This window comes from Anomaloglossus baeobatrachus, chromosome 3 (genome assembly GCF_048569485.1).
Source record: "Anomaloglossus baeobatrachus isolate aAnoBae1 chromosome 3, aAnoBae1.hap1, whole genome shotgun sequence".
Taxonomy (NCBI): Eukaryota; Metazoa; Chordata; class Amphibia; order Anura; family Aromobatidae; genus Anomaloglossus; species Anomaloglossus baeobatrachus.
In genome coordinates, this window is record NC_134355.1 from 591,726,332 (window position 1) to 591,744,327 (window position 17,996).

At 45.4% G+C, this 17,996-nt stretch overlaps 1 protein-coding gene across 1 annotated transcript in view; it reads right to left on the bottom strand.

The window, feature by feature from the left end:
• The window catches only part of LOC142295626 (uncharacterized), a 138,744-nt gene extending 121,487 nt beyond the window's left edge, over nucleotides 1-17,257 (bottom strand). The window contains exon 1 of the mRNA XM_075338727.1: nucleotides 17,181-17,257. The gene's annotated coding sequence lies outside the window, so the exon portion shown is untranslated. The remainder of the gene's footprint in view (nucleotides 1-17,180) is intronic.
• Nucleotides 17,258-17,996: the final 739 nt, after the last annotated feature.

A 17,996-nucleotide genomic window follows, 5' to 3' on the forward strand; every position in this document is an offset into this window, starting at 1 on the left:
AAGACATGTCAAGCTAAAGACCGCCTGATGCCGTTGCGCTCTGCTGCCAGCATAGTAATGAGGGGTGCGTGATTCCTTCTGCGCAGTGAGAACGCTGGTGGCCTGACCAGGCAGGCTTGGGGCGGAGGTGGAGGACACAGATGAGGTGGAGGAGGCAGAAGCAGTGGCGGAACTTGGACAGACAGAGGATTGACACACAAGTCGTGGGGACGGCAAGACTTGTGTAACAGACCCTTCACCATCTATCACCATAGTTACCCAGTGCCCAGTCAGCGACATGTAACGTCCCTGTCCATGCTTACTGTTCCAAGTATCGGTGGTGAAATGCCCCCATTCACACACAGAGTTTCTCAAGGAAGCGGTGATGTTGTGTGCGACATGCTGGTGTAGCGCGGGCACACCTTTCTTAGAGAAATAGTGGCGACTGGGCATCTGGTACTGGGGCATAGCGACAGACATAAGGTCTCTAAAATCCTGTGTGTCCACCAGGCGGAAAGGTAGCATTTCGGTAGCCAAGAGCTTACACAGGGATAAAGTCAACCTCTTAGCTTTGTCATGAGTCTCAGGAAGTGGCCTTTTATTTGTCCACATCTGAGGGACAGAGATCTGGCTGCTGTGTGTAGACGGTGTTGAGTAGGGTATCCCTGGAAAAATGCAGGTTTGTGAGGAAAGTGCAGGCGGAGACATGATGTTGCCTTCATCCAACGTTGGTGCTATCGTTGTCTGAGAGAGCTGTACACACGCACATGTTTCCCCTTCCAAACCAACTGATGACCTACCAAGCAAACTGCCTGTTGCGGTTACAGTGGTGTAAGTTGTGCGTGGAAAACCAGGTGTGACAGCTGTCCCCACAGTCCTAGAAGATGAAGAGCGCGCAGATGCAATGGAAGGGGCAGGCGGTGGATGGTTCGCTCCACTAGGCCGCATTGCAGCACGGTGAGCTTCCCACTGGGACATATGATATTTATTCATGTGACGATTCATGGAAGAAGTTGTCAAACTGCTGAGGTTTTGCCCTCTACTAACAGAATCACAACAAATTTTACAGATCACATATTTTGGGCGATCTTTTGCTGTTACACGTCGTGGCTTTCTTGTTGCAAGGAATGAGGTGGTCCCCCATTCCTTGTCTGCCACGAGCCCTCATGCTCAGCAGCGCCAAAGGTCTGGGAGACTGCGCAGTCTGCAGGAGTTGCCTCTTCTTAGACACAGCAGAAGGGTGACACCTAGTGGTTCTCCCCTTGCAAGGAATGGAGCGGTCTCCCATCCCTTGCCTGCCACGAGCTCTCCTGCTCAGCATCACAGAGACTCTGGGAGGTTGCGCAGTGTGCAAAGAATAGATGCTCAGGGAAGCAGCAAGACTTCCCATGTCTCTGCACATTGTGAAACCGAGGATCCCGCCTTTATGACCCAGAGGCAGGAAGATGAGCATGTGCTCCACGTGACGTGACGTCTTATGATTCGCTCACTGATATCACACGGCCCCATGACGAGGCTGGTGATGTGCTGAATCCTGACTGGCTGGGCCAGGACGTCACGAACCCTGATTGGGTCACGCCCGTCTCGCGCCCGCCCTTGGGTGGAGCTACACCTCCTTAAAAGCTCCCCCTGCCATCATGGCGGTGCGCGACTGTCCTTCTATGTTTGGATGTCTGGCAGCGTGCTGCCACGCCACTGCTCAGGCACTATTGTCTTTTGTGGGCTTTGCCCTTGCTGCTCAGGCAGCACCTAGTTTGCAGGTCTTGCCCCTGCCTTGCTGCTCCGGCAGTATCCCGTTTAGCAGGCTGTGTTCCTGTCCCAGGTGAGCTCCTCGAGTCTCTGTCGGACTCACTTGGTTTCTGAAGCACACGTGCGTGGGCACCTCTGTGCTACCCCCGTGCCATATTCCTGTGACTCCCGCTGGCACACGTGTGTAGGCACCTCTGTGCGTCCCCGTGCAACAGGTACACCGTACGAGAAGCCCCGAGCCATACAACCCTCACGGGTTAGGGCGGACCGGTGTACATAGATCGTCTGTGACGTTCCAGACGATCACTAGCAGCAACCCGCTCACTCTTTCCTGACAATAGCAGCGGTCCATTACACCGCACAGTGGACCTTGACCGGCGGAAGCTGTCCATTTCCCATCTTGGCACGCTTCCCCGGGTCCCCCTCGTAACATTTTGCTATGTCAAAAAAGGACCAGGCTAGGCAAGGCTTAGAGGGCATGCGACCTGCTGAGCCCCCCCGACTAGTGCTCAGAGGCAGAGTGGTGGCTGATGATGCAGTTGTAGACGTGCTACCAGTGCTCCGACTCTGTCCAGGAAGGCGCAAGGTAACTTCGTCGTCGTTTGCATCCTCCTCCACCGCCTCTGTTGACCTCCTCGAGTGCCTGACTGTGGGTTGACAGTAGGTGGGATCTAGAACTTCATCATCAATCGTTGTGTTTGCACTCCCCTCACCCTCAGACCGAGCCTCTTCTTGCCCTGACCGAATATTTAAGTTGTCATCACAATATGGTATCTGCGTCTCATCGTCATCAGTATGTTCCTCATTGTCTATAACCACAGGTGTTACAGTTTGTGACAAAGGGTCAACATTATGCTCAGAAACATGTTCCTCACGGCCTGAATCAGAGTCACAAAGGTTCTGGGCATCACTGCAGACCATTTCCTGGTCTGTACTCACTGTAGCTTGGGAGCAGACCTCTGATTCCCAGGCTATAGTGTGACTGAACAGCTCTGCAGACTCAGCCATCTCAGTTCCACCATACTGTGCAGGGTGGATGGAGACTTCAGAGCTGGGAGAAAGCAAGTTTGATTGGGATGACAACTCAGAGGACTGGTGTTTTTTGGATGCGGTAGTTGAGGTGGCTGAGAGGGCACTTGTTGGACCACTTGAGATCCATTCAAGCATTTAGATTTTTTGGCCATCATCTACCTTTGTTCCAGTTGTTCGTGTCCGTAAAAAAGGGAGCACATCGGATTGTCCACCGGTAAGTAGTAGACATCTTAGTTTTGCTGGTAGATGGTCTATCTTCAGCTGATGTTAATGGAGCTTTGCCACCTTCCCCACGGACAAACCCTTTTTTTACTTTTCCACCACGCCTCTTCCCCTTTCCACCAGCATCTGTCATTTTGCCACTCATGTCGATTGCGACAAGATTGTGCACTTAAAATGTGGTAGTAAAAATTGAGAGGTGGTGTAGATTGCAGTGGTGGTCTAGCTTTATTAACAGCAGAATAAACAACAATAATTATCCCTGACAATGCAACTACGGCCCTTAAACTGGCAGCATAAATTGCTAGTATAATAGCTTTGTAACAATGAGCTTAGATGTTCAATGCAGACGTGCTGCAAATATCTTTGCACTAGTGGGACTATACAGAAGTCCAATAGCCACGTTTAGGATGCCACTAAGTTCACTCAGTGTTTGCTAGTATAATGGCTTAGTAACAATGAGTTGGAGTGTGCAGTGCAGGCAGACGTGCTGCAAATATCTTTGCACTAGTGGAACTATACAGAACTCCAATAGCCACGTTTAGGATGCCACTAAGTTCACTCAGTGTTTGCTAGTATAATGGCTTAGTAACAATGAGTTGGAGTGTGCAATGCAGGCAGACGTGCTGCAAATATCTTTGCACTAGTGGGACTATACAGAAGTCCAATAGCCACGTTTAGGATGCCATTAAGTTCACTCAGTGTTTGCTAGTATAATGGCTTAGTAACAATGAGTTTGAGTGTGCAATGCAGGCAGACGTGCTGCAAATATCTTTGCACTAGTGGGACTATACAGAAGTCCAATAGCCACGTTTAGGATGCCACTAAGTTCACTCAGTGTTTGCTAGTATAATGGCATAGTTACAATGAGTTTGAGTGTGCAGTGCAGGCAGACATGCTGCAAATATCTTTGCACTAGTGGGACTATACAGAAGTCCAATAGCCATGTTTAGGATGCCAATAAGTTCACTCAGTGTTTGCTAGTATAATGGCTTAGTAACATTGAGTTGGAGTGTGCAATGCAGGCAGACGTGCTGCAAATATCTTTGCTCTAGTGGGACTATACAGAAGTCCAATAGCCACGTTTAGGATGCCACTAAGTTCACTCAGTGTTTGCTAGTATAATGGCTTATTTACAATGAGTTGGAGTGTGCAATGCAGGCAGACGTGCTGCAAATATCTTTGCACTAGTGGGACTATACAGAAGTCCAATAGCCACGTTTAGGATGCCACTAAGTTCACTCAGTGTTTGCTAGTATAATGGCTTAGTAACAATGAGTTTGAGTGTGCAGTGCAGGCAGACATGCTGCAAATATCTTTGCACTAGTGGGACTTTACAGAAGTCCAATAGCCACGTTTAGGATGCCACTAAGTTCACTCAGTGTTTGCTAGTATAATGGCTTAGTAACAATGAGTTGGAGTGTGCAATGCAGGCAGACGTGCTGCAAATATCTTTGCACTAGTGGGACTATACAGATGTCCAATAGCCACGTTTAGGATTTTACTAAGTTCTCTCTGTGTTTGCTAGTATAATGGCTTAGTAACAATGAGTTGGAGTGTGCAATGCAGGCAGACGTGCTGCAAATATCTTTGTACTAGTGGGACAATACAGAAGTCCAATAGCCACGATTAGGATGCCATTAAGTTCACTCAGTGTTTGCTAGTATAATGGCTTAGTAACAATGAGTTGGAGTGTGCAATGCAGGCAGACGTGCTGCAAATATCTTTGCACTAGTGGGACTATACAGATGTCCAATACCACGTTTAGGATGCCACTAAGTTCACTCAGTGTTTGCTAGTATAATGGCTTACTAACAATGAGTTGGAGTGTGCAATGCAGGCAGACGTGCTGCAAATATCTTTGCACTAGTGGGACTATACAGAAGTCCAATAGCCAAGTTTAGGATGCCACTAAGTTCACTCAGTGTTTGCTAGTATAATGGCTTAGTAACAGTGAGTTGGAGTGTGCAATGCAGGCAGACGTGCTTCAAATATCTTTGCACTAGTGGGTCTATACAGAAGTCCAATAGCCACGTTTAGGATGCCCCTAAGTTCACTCAGTGTTTGCTAGTATAATAGCTTAGTAACAATGAGTTGGAGTGTGCAATGCAGGCAGACGTGCTGCAAATATCTTTGCACTAGTGGGACTATACAGATGTCCAATAGCCACGTTTAGGATTTTACTAAGGTCACTCTGTGTTTGCTAGTATAATGGCTTAGTAACAATGAGTTGGAGTGTGCAATGCAGGCAGACGTGCTGTAAATATCTTTGCACTAGTGGGACTATACAGAAGTCCAATAGCCACGCTTAGGATGCCACTAAGTTCACTCAGTGTTTGCTAGTATAATGGCTTAGTAACAATGAGTTGGAGTGTGCAATGCAGGCAGACGTGCTGCAAATATCTTTGCACTAGTGGGACTATACAGAAGTCCAATAGCCACGTTTAGGATGCCACTAAGTTCACTCAGTGTTTGCTAGTATAATGGCTTAGTTACAATGAGTTTGAGTGTGCAGTGCAGGCAGACGTGCTGCAAATATCTTTGCACTAGTGGGACTATACAGAAGTCCAATAGCCACGTTTAGGATGCCACTAAGTTCACTCAGTGTTTGCTAGTATAATGGCTTAGTTACAATGAGTTGGAGTGTGCAATGCAGGCAGACGTGCTGCAAATATCTTTGCACTAGTGGGACTATACAGAAGACCAATAGCCACGTTTAGGATGCCACTAAGTTCACTCAGTGTTTGCTAGTATAATGGCTTAGTTACAATGTGTTTGAGTGTGCAGTGCAGGCAGACGTACTGCAAATATCTTTGCACTAGTGGGACTATACAGAAGTCCAATAGCCACGTTTAGGATGCCACTAAATTCACTCAGTGTTTGCTAGTTTAATGGCTTAGTTACAATGAGTTTGAGTGTGCAGTGCAGGCAGACGTGCTGCAAATATCTTTGCACTAGTGGGACTATACAGAAGTCCAATAGCCACGTTTAGGATGCCACTAAGTTCACTCAGTGTTTGCTAGTATAATGGCTTAGTTACAATGAGTTTGAGTGTGCAGTGCAGGCAGACGTGCTGCAAATATCTTTGCACTAGTGGGACTATACAGAAGTCCAATAGCCACGTTTAGGATGCCACTAAGTTCACTCAGTGTTTGCTAGTATAATGGCTTAGTAACAATGAGTTGGAGTGTGCAATGCAGGCAGACGTGCTGCAAATATCTTTGCACTAGTGGGACTATACAGATGTCCAATAGCCACGTTTAGGATTTTACTAAGTTCACTCTGTGTTTGCTAGTATAATGGCTTAGTAACAATGAGTTGGAGTGTGCAATGCAGGCAGACGTGCTGCAAATATCTTTGCACTAGTGGGACAATACAGAAGTCCAATAGCCACGTTTAGGATGCCACTAAATTCACTCAGTGTTTGCTAGTATAATGGCTTAGTAACAATGAGTTTGAGTGTGCAATGCAGGCAGACGTGCTGCAAATATCTTTGCACTAGTGGGACTATACAGAAGTCCAATAGCCACGTTTAGGATGCCACTAAGTTCACTCTGTGTTTGCTGGTATAATGGCTTAGTAACAATGAGTTGGAGTGTGCAATGCAGGCAGACGTGCTGCAAATATCTTTGCACTAGTGGGACTATACAGAAGTACAATACCACGTTTAGGATGCCACTAAGTTCACTCAGTGTTTGCTAGTATAATGGCTTACTAACAATGAGTTGGAGTGTGCAATGCAGGCAGACATGCTGCAAATATCTTTGCACTAGTGGGACTATACTGAAGTCCAATAGCCAAGTTTAGGATGCCACTAAGTTCACTCAGTGTTTGCTAGTATAATGGCTTAGTAACAGTGAGTTGGAGTGTGCAATGCAGGCAGACGTGCTTCAAATATCTTTGCACTAGTGGGTCCATACAGAAATCCAATAGCCACGTTTAGGATGCCCCTAAGTTCACTCAGTGTTTGCTAGTATAATAGCTTAGTAACAATGAGTTGGAGTGTGCAATGCAGGCAGACGTGCTGCAAATATCTTTGCACTAGTGGGACTATACAGATGTCCAATAGCCACGTTTAGGATTTTACTAAGGTCACTCTGTGTTTGCTAGTATAATGGCTTAGTAACAATGAGTTGGAGTGTGCAATGCAGGCAGACGTGCTGCAAATATCTTTGCACTAGTGGGACTATACAGAAGTCCAATAGCCACGTTTAGGATGCCACTAAGTTCACTCAGTGTTTGCTAGTATAATGGCTTAGTTACAATGAGTTGGAGTGTGCAATGCAGGCAGACGTGCTGCAAATATCTTTGCACTAGTGGGACTATACAGAAGTCCAATAGCCACGTTTAGGATGCCACTAAGTTCACTCAGTGTTTGCTAGTATAATGGCTTAGTTACAATGAGTTGGAGTGTGCAATGCAGGCAGACGTGCTGCAAATATCTTTGCACTAGTGGGACTATACAGAAGTCCAATAGCCACGTTTAGGATGCCACTAAGTTCACTCAGTGTTTGCTAGTATAATGGCTTAGTTACAATGAGTTTGAGTGTGCAGTGCAGGCAGACGTGCTGCAAATATCTTTGCACTAGTGGGACTATACAGAAGTCCAATAGCCACGTTTAGGATGCCACTAAATTTACTCAGTGTTTGCTAGTATAATGGCTTAGTTACAATGAGTTTGAGTGTGCAGTGCAGGCAGACGTGCTGCAAATATCTTTGCACTAGTGGGACTATATAGAAGTCCAATAGCCACGTTTAGGATGCCACTAAGTTCACTCAGTGTTTGCTAGTATAATGGCTTAGTAACAATGAGTTGGAGTGTGCAATGCAGGCAGACGTGCTGCAAATATCTTTGCACTAGTGGGACTATACAGAAGTCCAATAGCCACGTTTAGGATGCCACTAAGTTCACTCAGTGTTTGCTAGTATAATGGCTTAGTAACAGTGAGTTGGAGTTTGCAATGCAGGCAGACGTGCTGCAAATATCTTTGCACTAGTGGGTCTATACAGAAGTCCAATAGCCACGTTTAGGATGCCACTAAGTTCACTCAGTGTTTGCTAGTATAATGGCTTAGTTACAATGAGTGTGCAGTGCAGGCAGACGTGCTGCAAATATCTTTACACTAATGGGACTATACAGAAGTCCAATAGCCATGTTTAGGATGCCACTAAGTTCACTCAGTGTTTGCTAGTATAATGGCTTAGTTACAATGAGTTTGAGTGTGCAGTGCAGGCAGACGTGCTGCAAATATCTTTACACTAATGGGACTATACAGAAGTCCAATAGCCACGTTTAGGATGCCACTAAGTTCACTCAGTGTTTGCTAGTATAATGGCTTAGTTACAATGAGTTTGAGTGTGCAGTGCAGGCAGACGTGCTGCAAATATCTTTACACTAATGGGACTATACAGAAGTCCAATAGCCACGTTTAGGATGCCACTAAGTTCACTCTGTGTTTGCTAGTATAATGGCTTGGTAACAATGAGGTGGAGTGTGCAATGCAGGAAGATGTGCTGCAAATATCTTTGCACTAGTGGGACTATACAGAAGTCCAATAGCCACGTTTAGGATGCCACTAAGTTCACTCAGTGTTTGCTAATATAATGGCTTACTAAAAATGAGTTTGAGTGTGCAATGCAGGCAGACGTGCTGCAAATATCTTTGCACTAGTGGGTCTATACAGAAGTCCAATAGCCACGTTTAGGATGCCCCTAAGTTCACTCAGTGTTTGCTAGTATAATGGCTTAGTAACAATGAGTTGGAGTGTGCAATGCAGGCAGACGTGCTGCAAATATCTTTGCACTTGTGGGACTATACAGAAGTCCAATAGTCACGTTTAGGATGCCACTAAGTTCACTCAGTGTTTGTTAGTATAATGGCTTAGTAAAAATGAGTTGGAGTGTGCTAAGGGCAGGAGTGTACAGTGGCAGGGTTGTGGGTCTCTTGGTAGAGGAAAGGAAGCCTGCCTTTCTATCCCTCCTAATTGGGAAATGCAGCGAGGAAATCCCTGACCTTAGCTACACAGACGCTGTCATCTTGTGTGGCTGTTAAACTCTGTTTTCACGGACCTTTCACCTATGGCTCTGACCCTGCCGGTATGAGCCCTTAAAAGGACTGATAGAAAGTGCTATCCCTATGCTGTACAGCGCTGTGTATAGAGCGTACACAGCAGTATCGGCGATAGGAGCTGCGCCAATGATGACTGACACCAAGGATGCAGAAGGCAGATAATGGCGTGCTGGAGGAAAATGTCCGGTTTTATACTGCAGTGACATGTGACATGGACATGCTATCACACATGCCGTTGCTTCTCTGGCTAAAAGTCCACTTAGCTGTGTGTGTATCTGGGATTGGCTGACATCCTGGCCCGCCCCACTACACGCGCGCGCTTAGGGATGGAAGACAAGGAAAAAAAAAAAATCGCCATTATCCATACAGCAGCGATCTGAATGCGCTGTTCCCGCACACTATACACTGAAATGTCATAATAGTGTGAGTCACAGAGTGACTTACACTATTACAGCGGAAAGCCAGCTAGGAATTAGCTGGTCTTTTTGCTGCTAGAACCGTTCTCGAACGTATCTAGAACTATCGAGCTTTAGCAAAAAGCTCGAGTTCTAGTTCGATCTAGAACAGCCCCCAAATTCACTCGAGCCGCGAACTGTAGAACCTCGAACCGCGAACCGCGCTGAACTCTAGTAAAGACTGCTGTCCAGGGACTTGAATCCAAAAACTCTACGGTCTTTAAACAGTAGACTTACCACAGAGCCATTTACTGTGTGCAAGAACATGGGTCTATTTGGTTATGTGATCTTCAGTGCAAACATGTCAGAAATTCATTGGTATTGAAATAAGAAACTAAAGCACTCTGCTATTATAGCAGTCCAGAAATCAGCACACACCTGATCCTGCACGGAACGTCCAAGGCAATGGTTTCAATTGTAGAAAGAAGAAAAAAATCCAGCGGATCACAGGCTTTTTTTTTATATAAAATGTACTTACGTCTTTATTGCTTCGTTTAAAAAGTTTCCACGTTCCGGATCCGGTCCTGGCTGAGGTGGAAACCTGGAGGAGAAGCTCCTGCCACCCCTCACAGAAACCGACTAAAAAAAAGCCTCCCCCGGACGAGCCACCGAGCAGAGAGCAGCACAGGAGGTTATCTAAAGCAGCCAGCTATGGAACGGTACCTCCTGAGAAGCGCTGGCAGCGGTGAGGGAGCCTGGAGAAGCAGTGACATGGACGGGCAGTGCAGAGAAGAAGATAACAGCATGGCGCCGACGAGCCTGATGGGGGAGGAGCCTGAGCGAATGGTGCGAGACACAGAAAAGCAAACACAGAGCCGGAGGGGGAGAGATAAGGGAGATATGAGCAAGGAATCAGGAGATAAGGGAGATACAAGCAAGGAGTCACAGGAAGACAGAGCAGGAGAAAGGTGGATGCAGGGGACTGATGAGGGTGGATCGCAATGGGAGGATGAGGGAGATATGGAGGCAGAAGGGAGAGAAGAAGATGCTGGCAAAGCAGGGGAGCTCAGAGACACAGCAGTGTTGGAGGATGAAACAGACAAACAGTACAGGGAGATTAATCCCACTCAGACACACAGGAAGTCAAATGCAAGAATTAACAGTACCCCTTACAAAGGAAACAGAAAACAGCTTGCTACACCAACATCACAAGCCTGCAAGTTATTGGGGGAGGGAGGCAGTGGCCCAGTCCAGACAAAGAGAACTAAGAAAACAGCACCACCTGCAGGCCAAGACAAGTACACACAAAAGCTTAATGTGGACTATAAAAAACTGGCTGACAAAGTGGCATCACACTTGTCAAAAGAGATTAAAGTGGCTATTGAGGCAGCCATACAAACAACATTAGCTAATATGCAAAAACAAAACAGATAAATGCCCATGCATATAGACTGGCAGAATCAGAGCAGAGAATATCTGACTCCGAGGAGACAATACTGGCTAAGCAAGCACAAATAACAGCTCTAGCGAAATCTAATGAATACTTGAAGGATAAGGCGGAAGATTTGGAAAACAGATCGAGACGCAACAACCTACGTATAGTGGGGTTACCAGAGTCGGTGTTGATTGGACAGTTGGATAATATATGCGAGTTGGAGCTACCGCAGGCCCTGGGCATAAAGCCGAAATTCAGAGTTAAAAGAGCCCACAGAGTGGGTCCACTGAGATACCAGGAGGCGAATAAGGGAGAGGGCCAAAACTCAAGCAAGAATACCTCGATAAGAGCCAGACAGGTGATAGTCAAATACCTCGATTATAAGCATAAGGAGGAAATATTGAGGGCCTTTAGAGAACGAAAGCGTCCACTACAATATCAAGGCAACAGACTGCTAATTTTTGGAGATTACTCGGCCGAAGTATCCAGAAGGAGAAAAGAATTCAGCAAAATTTGCTCATTTCTGTACAACAAAAAAGTAAAATGCCACTATTATACCCTGCTACACTGAAAGTTAGAAACCCCAATGGCTCGTTTGTATACTACAAGGACTACAAAGAAGCAGAAAACATTCTCATGGCAGAGCTCGACAAGACTAGGTCAGAAAGGCAAGAAAAAGGATCTAGTGGAGAAGGGAATAATAGAAGAGGATCCCCCACAAGCTCAGGAAGAGATGTGGGACGTCTTGGGGGACAAAAGCAAGTTGAGACCAGGGAGGAAAGGAGGCTAAGCCTGGGTCAACAACATAATTCTCGCCCGGAACACAGGAACCAACCCTTGGAGAGAAACCATGATACCTGAATTGGAACTCACTCATTATTTTTCCATTTTGGCCTGTTGTTTTTTTTTTTTTTCTTTCAAACAGGAAGAGGCATTGAGTAGGATGCATTAAGGAGAGAGGGATGGGAAGGTGAGAGGAGGAGGGGGAAAGGAGAAAAGAGAGGAAAACATCCCAAAGTCTGGGCCCTCTCCCCCCCTCTTTTTTTTTTTCTTCTCTTTTTCTTCTTCTTTCTTTCTCCATCTTCTCTCCCCTTGGTCTTTTTACTTTTTCTCCTTTGTCCAGCAACATCATCCAGATTCAAATGAAGTGGGCTTGTTCTAAGCGGACTGATGGCTACCTGGAGTCAGAGATAAGTAGGACTGGAGAATCTTGCTGAGGTTTTGACACACTGTGTTAATTTTTGCATAATTTTCAAAGGCTTATTCAAGTTAGTCCGGGGATAGAACATATATTTTATGGGGGGTGATTAGGGAGCTACATATTTTGGCTAGGAATAGGGGAGCTCACCAACGTGGCGGAAAGCACCGTAGATTTCTCGGAAGGGAAAATATGTTTTACAGTTACATGCTTTTTGTTGTATTTGTTATATTTGCAAGGTGGGGAAAGGGAGTGTCGATTTTGTGGTACCAACTGTGATTCTAGTGTCAAACATCTCGTCTTCCTTGATGCAGGGGCCCATAGGGGAGGGAGTAGTAAAAGCAGAATACACAGGTAAACATAATACAAATAACTACGTTGAATGTTAAAGGGCTGAGATCACCTAACAAACGAGCAATGATATTGAGACATCTGAAAAGACTAAAGACAGACATTGCCTTATTACAGGAAACCCACTTGGGGGGGGAGGACTTTTTCCGCATGAAGAAACATTGGGTGGGCACCGTTTACGGGGCAGCGGCACAAGGTAGAAAAGCGGGCACTATGATCCTAGTAAATAAACAACTCAGCCATGAGGTAGTGGCACATGAGGCAGACGACCAGGGAAGGTGATTAATTAATGCATTTATCCAGATTTGCATAATCAAAAAGTACTATGCTAACTCCACTACAGTATTTAAACAAAGAGAACACCGGAGTAATTGCGCATTACAATGATACAAATTTTATTACACATATATACACATGACAATGATAATACCATACATAAACATTAAAAAATAAAGTGTTCAGTGTTCAAAACACACACAGATGCAGAGGACAAAAATACAGGCTGAATCTCCGTTGCAATAAAGTAATTAATGTAATAAACAGGAAGGGCCTACATAGGTCTATTCCTCCTGCCAATACAGAGCAACAGATGTATGAGTCACCTAAATGCTATAGTTAAAGTGCTTAGTGCAAATAAGAGGTTAATGATTGCTATGTTGCCCATAGAATAATATAATCACAGTGTCTGGTCAAAAGAAAGGAATGTGAAGAATGCAATCACCATGTGTATGACCCAGTGTCCAAATTGGACAAATGGCTGGACAAAATATGGATCCACACATGTGAATCCACAATCATTATTCAAATATACCTTGTACAATCGACTTATGGCACATGTGGTCCAGATCACACAGTCTAACATAGCAAGATAATATTACCCATTATATCGTGCCATAAGTCGATTGAATCATACATCTGTTGCTCTGTATTGGCAGGAGGAATAGACCTATGTAGGCCCTTCCTGTTTGTTACATTAATTACTTTATTGCAACGGAGATTCAGCCTGTATTTTTGTCCTCTGCATCTGTGTGTGTTTTGAACACTGTAACACTTCATTTTTTAATGTTTATGTATGGTTTTATCATTGTCATGTGTATATATGTGTAATAAAATTTGACCAGGGAAGGTGGCAGCACTTAACAATCGTTAGTCCAGCGGGTAAACTCAGTATTTATAATGTCTATGGTCCAAATTCACAACAAATCACATTCCATGATGGCATAAAGGCCACCATATTAGCAGATGGGTAGGCTAACATTATAGTAGGAGGCGATTTTAACACAGTCCCAGACTCAGCTGAAGATAGGAGAAGGGGCGAGGGGACAGCTAATGTGGGCAGGAGTTTAGACAATAGGGATGTAACATTAGAAGATGTAGGACTGAAAGACATCTGGAGACTAACTCACCCACATGACAGAGAGTATACACACTTCTCTCACCCTCATTATAGCTGGTCACGTATTGATCAGTTCTGGATCTCGCAAGATTTACTGAGTGGAACGCAAGATTGTGTGATAGAGAATATGGTGATCTCTGATCATAGTCCGGTGAGATTGGGCATTAGAGAGAAATTCAGGAGAGGATCAGATATCATATGGAGATTCCCATCGTTCCTTCTCAGGCAAGATAATTTCCACAAGGTGCTACAAGAGTTTTGGGGAGAATTCACAGAGGACAATAAGGAACATAGAGAGTCCCCAGTGTTATTTTGGGAAACAGCAAAAGCGGTCCTAAGGGGCCGTCTGGTGGGGTACGCAGCCACGATCAAACGGAAAACCAATGAGAATTATAATTTACATAGTGAAGCAGTACGGGTAGCATATACAAATTATGTGACAAATAGATCTCCCATGACAAAATGCAGATGGCTGGAGGCAAAAGAGGGATTTGACGAATGGGCCAAAAAAAAGGAACAACTATTCTGGTCGCACAAGGAGGTTGACTTACATAGGTTTGGCAATAAGGCGGGGAGGATGATGGCCAATCTGGCAAGGGGCAGCAGAAAAATGACAGTGATCTCTAAACTGAAAACAAAGGGGGGAGAGGTGACTATGGATCCTAAGGACATTAATAAATTGCTGGGAGATTACTATAGAAAACTATATGGGTCAGGGAATATCGACATGATTGACGAGGCAGAGTGGCTAAGACAAGCCCAAATGCCTAGCTTGACGGAGGAAGATTTGAGTGCCTTAAACGCAGATATCACAGTAGAGGAGGTGACGAGAACAATTGGGGAGCTTAACACCAACAAGGCACCGGGACCTGACGGTTTTAACAGTGAATTCTATAAGGCTCTGAAAGATCAGATCTCTCCGGATCTAACCTCAGTCTTTAATGCTTTCCTGGGAGGGGCGGAAATACCCAAAAATTCCAACATAGCATATATTAAATTACTCCCCAAGGGAACCAAGGACCTGGATGATCCCTCTAGTTATAGACCTATATCACTCATAAATCAGGATTTAAAAATTATGTATAAGATCATGGCTAATAGACTGGCCGAGATCTTACCTAGGATCATTACGAACCACCAGGTGGGGTTTATTAAGGGGAGAAATGCCGTTCCCAATATCTGAAAGACAATTCTAGTGGTAGACGCGGTTAGACTGGGTCTCACTGAGGGAGGGGCTAGACCTACCCTAGTTACACTTGACGCAGAAAAAGCGTTTGACAATGTAAATTGGAGGTGGTTAGACAGGGTAATGGAGGCCATAGGGATTGTAGGCAAGATGAGACTTTACATTAGAAACCTTTATGCCAACTCGGGAGCTAGGGTACACACTCCGGGCTTTCTATCAGACATGTTCCCTTTGATGAAGGGAACAAGACACGTTGTCCATTATCTCCTCTTTTATTCAACCTGGCAATCGAGCCGTTGTCAAGAATACTACAGGGACAAAATAGCTTTAAAGGAATCAAGATAAGGGGTTCAGAAGTAAAGACAGCGCTTTTTGCTGATGACATCATACTTTATATGGGGGACCCCGGTGCAGATTTGCCACAGACTCTTGCCTTGATTGAAAAATTTGGTTCATTCTCCGGTTTCAAACTGAACAAAAAAAAGTGCGAGATAATGTTCCTAAAGGGGCATCATGGGACAATAGGGGGGCAAGTAAGGGATGGCTGTCTATGTGGAATTCCTCTAGCACAATCTTCAATTAAATACCTGGGAGTGCATATGGGAAGAACTGTGGAAACAATCTATAACTTGAACTATGGACCGCTAATCATGAAAATTATAGTTCAATTAAAGGGATGGAAAGGTCTGCCACTTCCATTACTGGCAAGATGCTACCTGATAAAAATTATGAGCTTTCCTAGGCTGCTGTATCCCTTCCAGATCATAATGCTATTGCTAAAACTAAAGGATGTGAATAAGCTCAACTCCGCGTATACAGAATTTGTGTGGAGGGGAAGGAAACCCAGAATAAAGCTGCGTACGCTGATGAAGTCAGCAGAGGAGGGAGGTCTAAACTTTCCAGATGTCCAAGGGTATAATCTTGTATGTATCATGAGGCATGTAATTGATTGGGTGAGAGGAACGAGTAGGCACTCAGATCATGCGATGGAAACTAAATATGAGTCACCGTGGGATCTAACGTCCATTCTGCACTCCCCACTATCCAGGGTTGAAGGGCACATATGGAACTCAATTATATTTCGAGACACCATGCCAACATGGAAGTCGGTAAGGAAAAAACTGGGGCTCTCATGGAAAGTGTCCAAGTACTTGAACCCCTGGGCATTCCCAAATTTTCCCCTGGGACGAGAAAACAAGCTATTTACTAGATGGAAAGAGAGGGGAGTCAGGAGAATGATATATGTTATGAATGTGGAGGACAGGAGGTGGATGACAGGTCAGGAAGTGTTGGATAAGTACAACCTTAATAGCTCACATTATCATCCAATATGAACTATTGAAACATGGAATATTAGGAGACCTTGTTGTGGTTGGAAGACAGCTGAATAGAAGTTCGATTGATGAGTTACTGGAATGTGATGTAACAAGTGTAAATGTCTCTAAAATGTAACGATCGCTAAGGGGGGTGCTTATTTCACAGGAGGATAGTCGGACTTTAACAGCGTGGGGGAAACAATTGGGAAGGGAAGAAGTGGTAGAAGATATACTGAAAGGATGGGTACAAGTGCGGAAACATATTACCAATGAGAGATGGAGAGACACTCAATTCAGAATTCTACATAGGGCCATTATGGGTTTCAACATACCAGGTTAGTTATCATACTTAGGTGGTGTCCTAAGTGTCAAAAAGAGAAAACTGATATGCTGCATGGGCTATGGGAATGTGAGACAATCGTTAGGTTCTGGAACTAAGTCAGACTATTTGCCCAGCAACATGGGGAATTTTCAGCAAACTAGACTTAATGGTGTGGATTTTCCACTCCTTTGAGGGAGGAGTAGGAGGAGGACCGAGCACGCAGGAAAAGAGGAAATACGCAATAACGCATGTGAGTTGACCATCAGGGTTTTCGGTAGGGGTACTCTGGTGCCGGGACTACGGATACTTTACTCTCGATGGCGTTATCATAGGTGGTCGGTCCCGGCTTCGTGCCCTGGGCGCTCACACTGCGGCTGTGGAATGGGGTTCAGGGATGATTTTGGGGATATATGTGACGCCACCTGTGGTGTCTGGTAAGCGGGATATACCAGCGCTGCCCGCGGCCGACCTCTTAGGTGATGGTAACGGCAGCTTAAGATCTCTCAGCTCCCCACAGGTGGAGATTTCTTACCTCAGAGTGGCGGGTCGCTGACCAGGAGGGAAGCGACCGAGCGGTGATGGCTGCCTTCTTCTCTGACGTCGCAGGGTCCTGTCGAACAGCAAAGAGACATCACACCGAGTCCACATCAGCTTAAACAAGTCCCTTTTACTGGCATCTGGTTTGTTTTGCACAGTTCACAGCAGCAACAGTTCGGTTACCAGAAGGTCAATGGTCAAAAGTTTTGGAGGAGATTTGATGACAGAGTCTCTCTCTGAGGTAACCTTTCTTTGTTTCTTTCTCGGTCTCTGCTCTGAGGGCTCTGTGACTCCCTCTTTAACCCACTCGTTAGTCTCGTCACTGGTTTTCCCAGGGGTCTGATGCTGCACGATTTCTTTATCTATCCCGCAACAGCGTCGTGAACTCGGCTTGGGGTTAGTAGTCAGACTCTTGATGGGTACCGGGACTCCTCTTATTTAGGATGCCAGGTTAACGGTCAATGGTTTTGGGGATAAACCTGACAAACCTCCTCGGTCCCGTTATACCGGTGTCGACCTGAACTCTTCAGCCGACTCTCGCCAGACCTTTAAGCGTCCACTTTCTGTCTGGGTTACCCCTTTTCCAGTGTCTTTCTTTTCTTTTGGGGTACCCTCGCTCAGGACGTCGGGCCTATGTTATTTCTAGCCCTTCTTTCAGTCATCAATTTACTCTCATCTCTCCTTGTCACTCCTTACTGACTGACTGTTAACTCCCTAACTGTCACCCAGTCATCCTGGGAACCACATCGTGTCTCACGCTCAGCTAGGCTCCGCCCCCCCTATGGACCTACTATATAAACAGTCCCAGGAA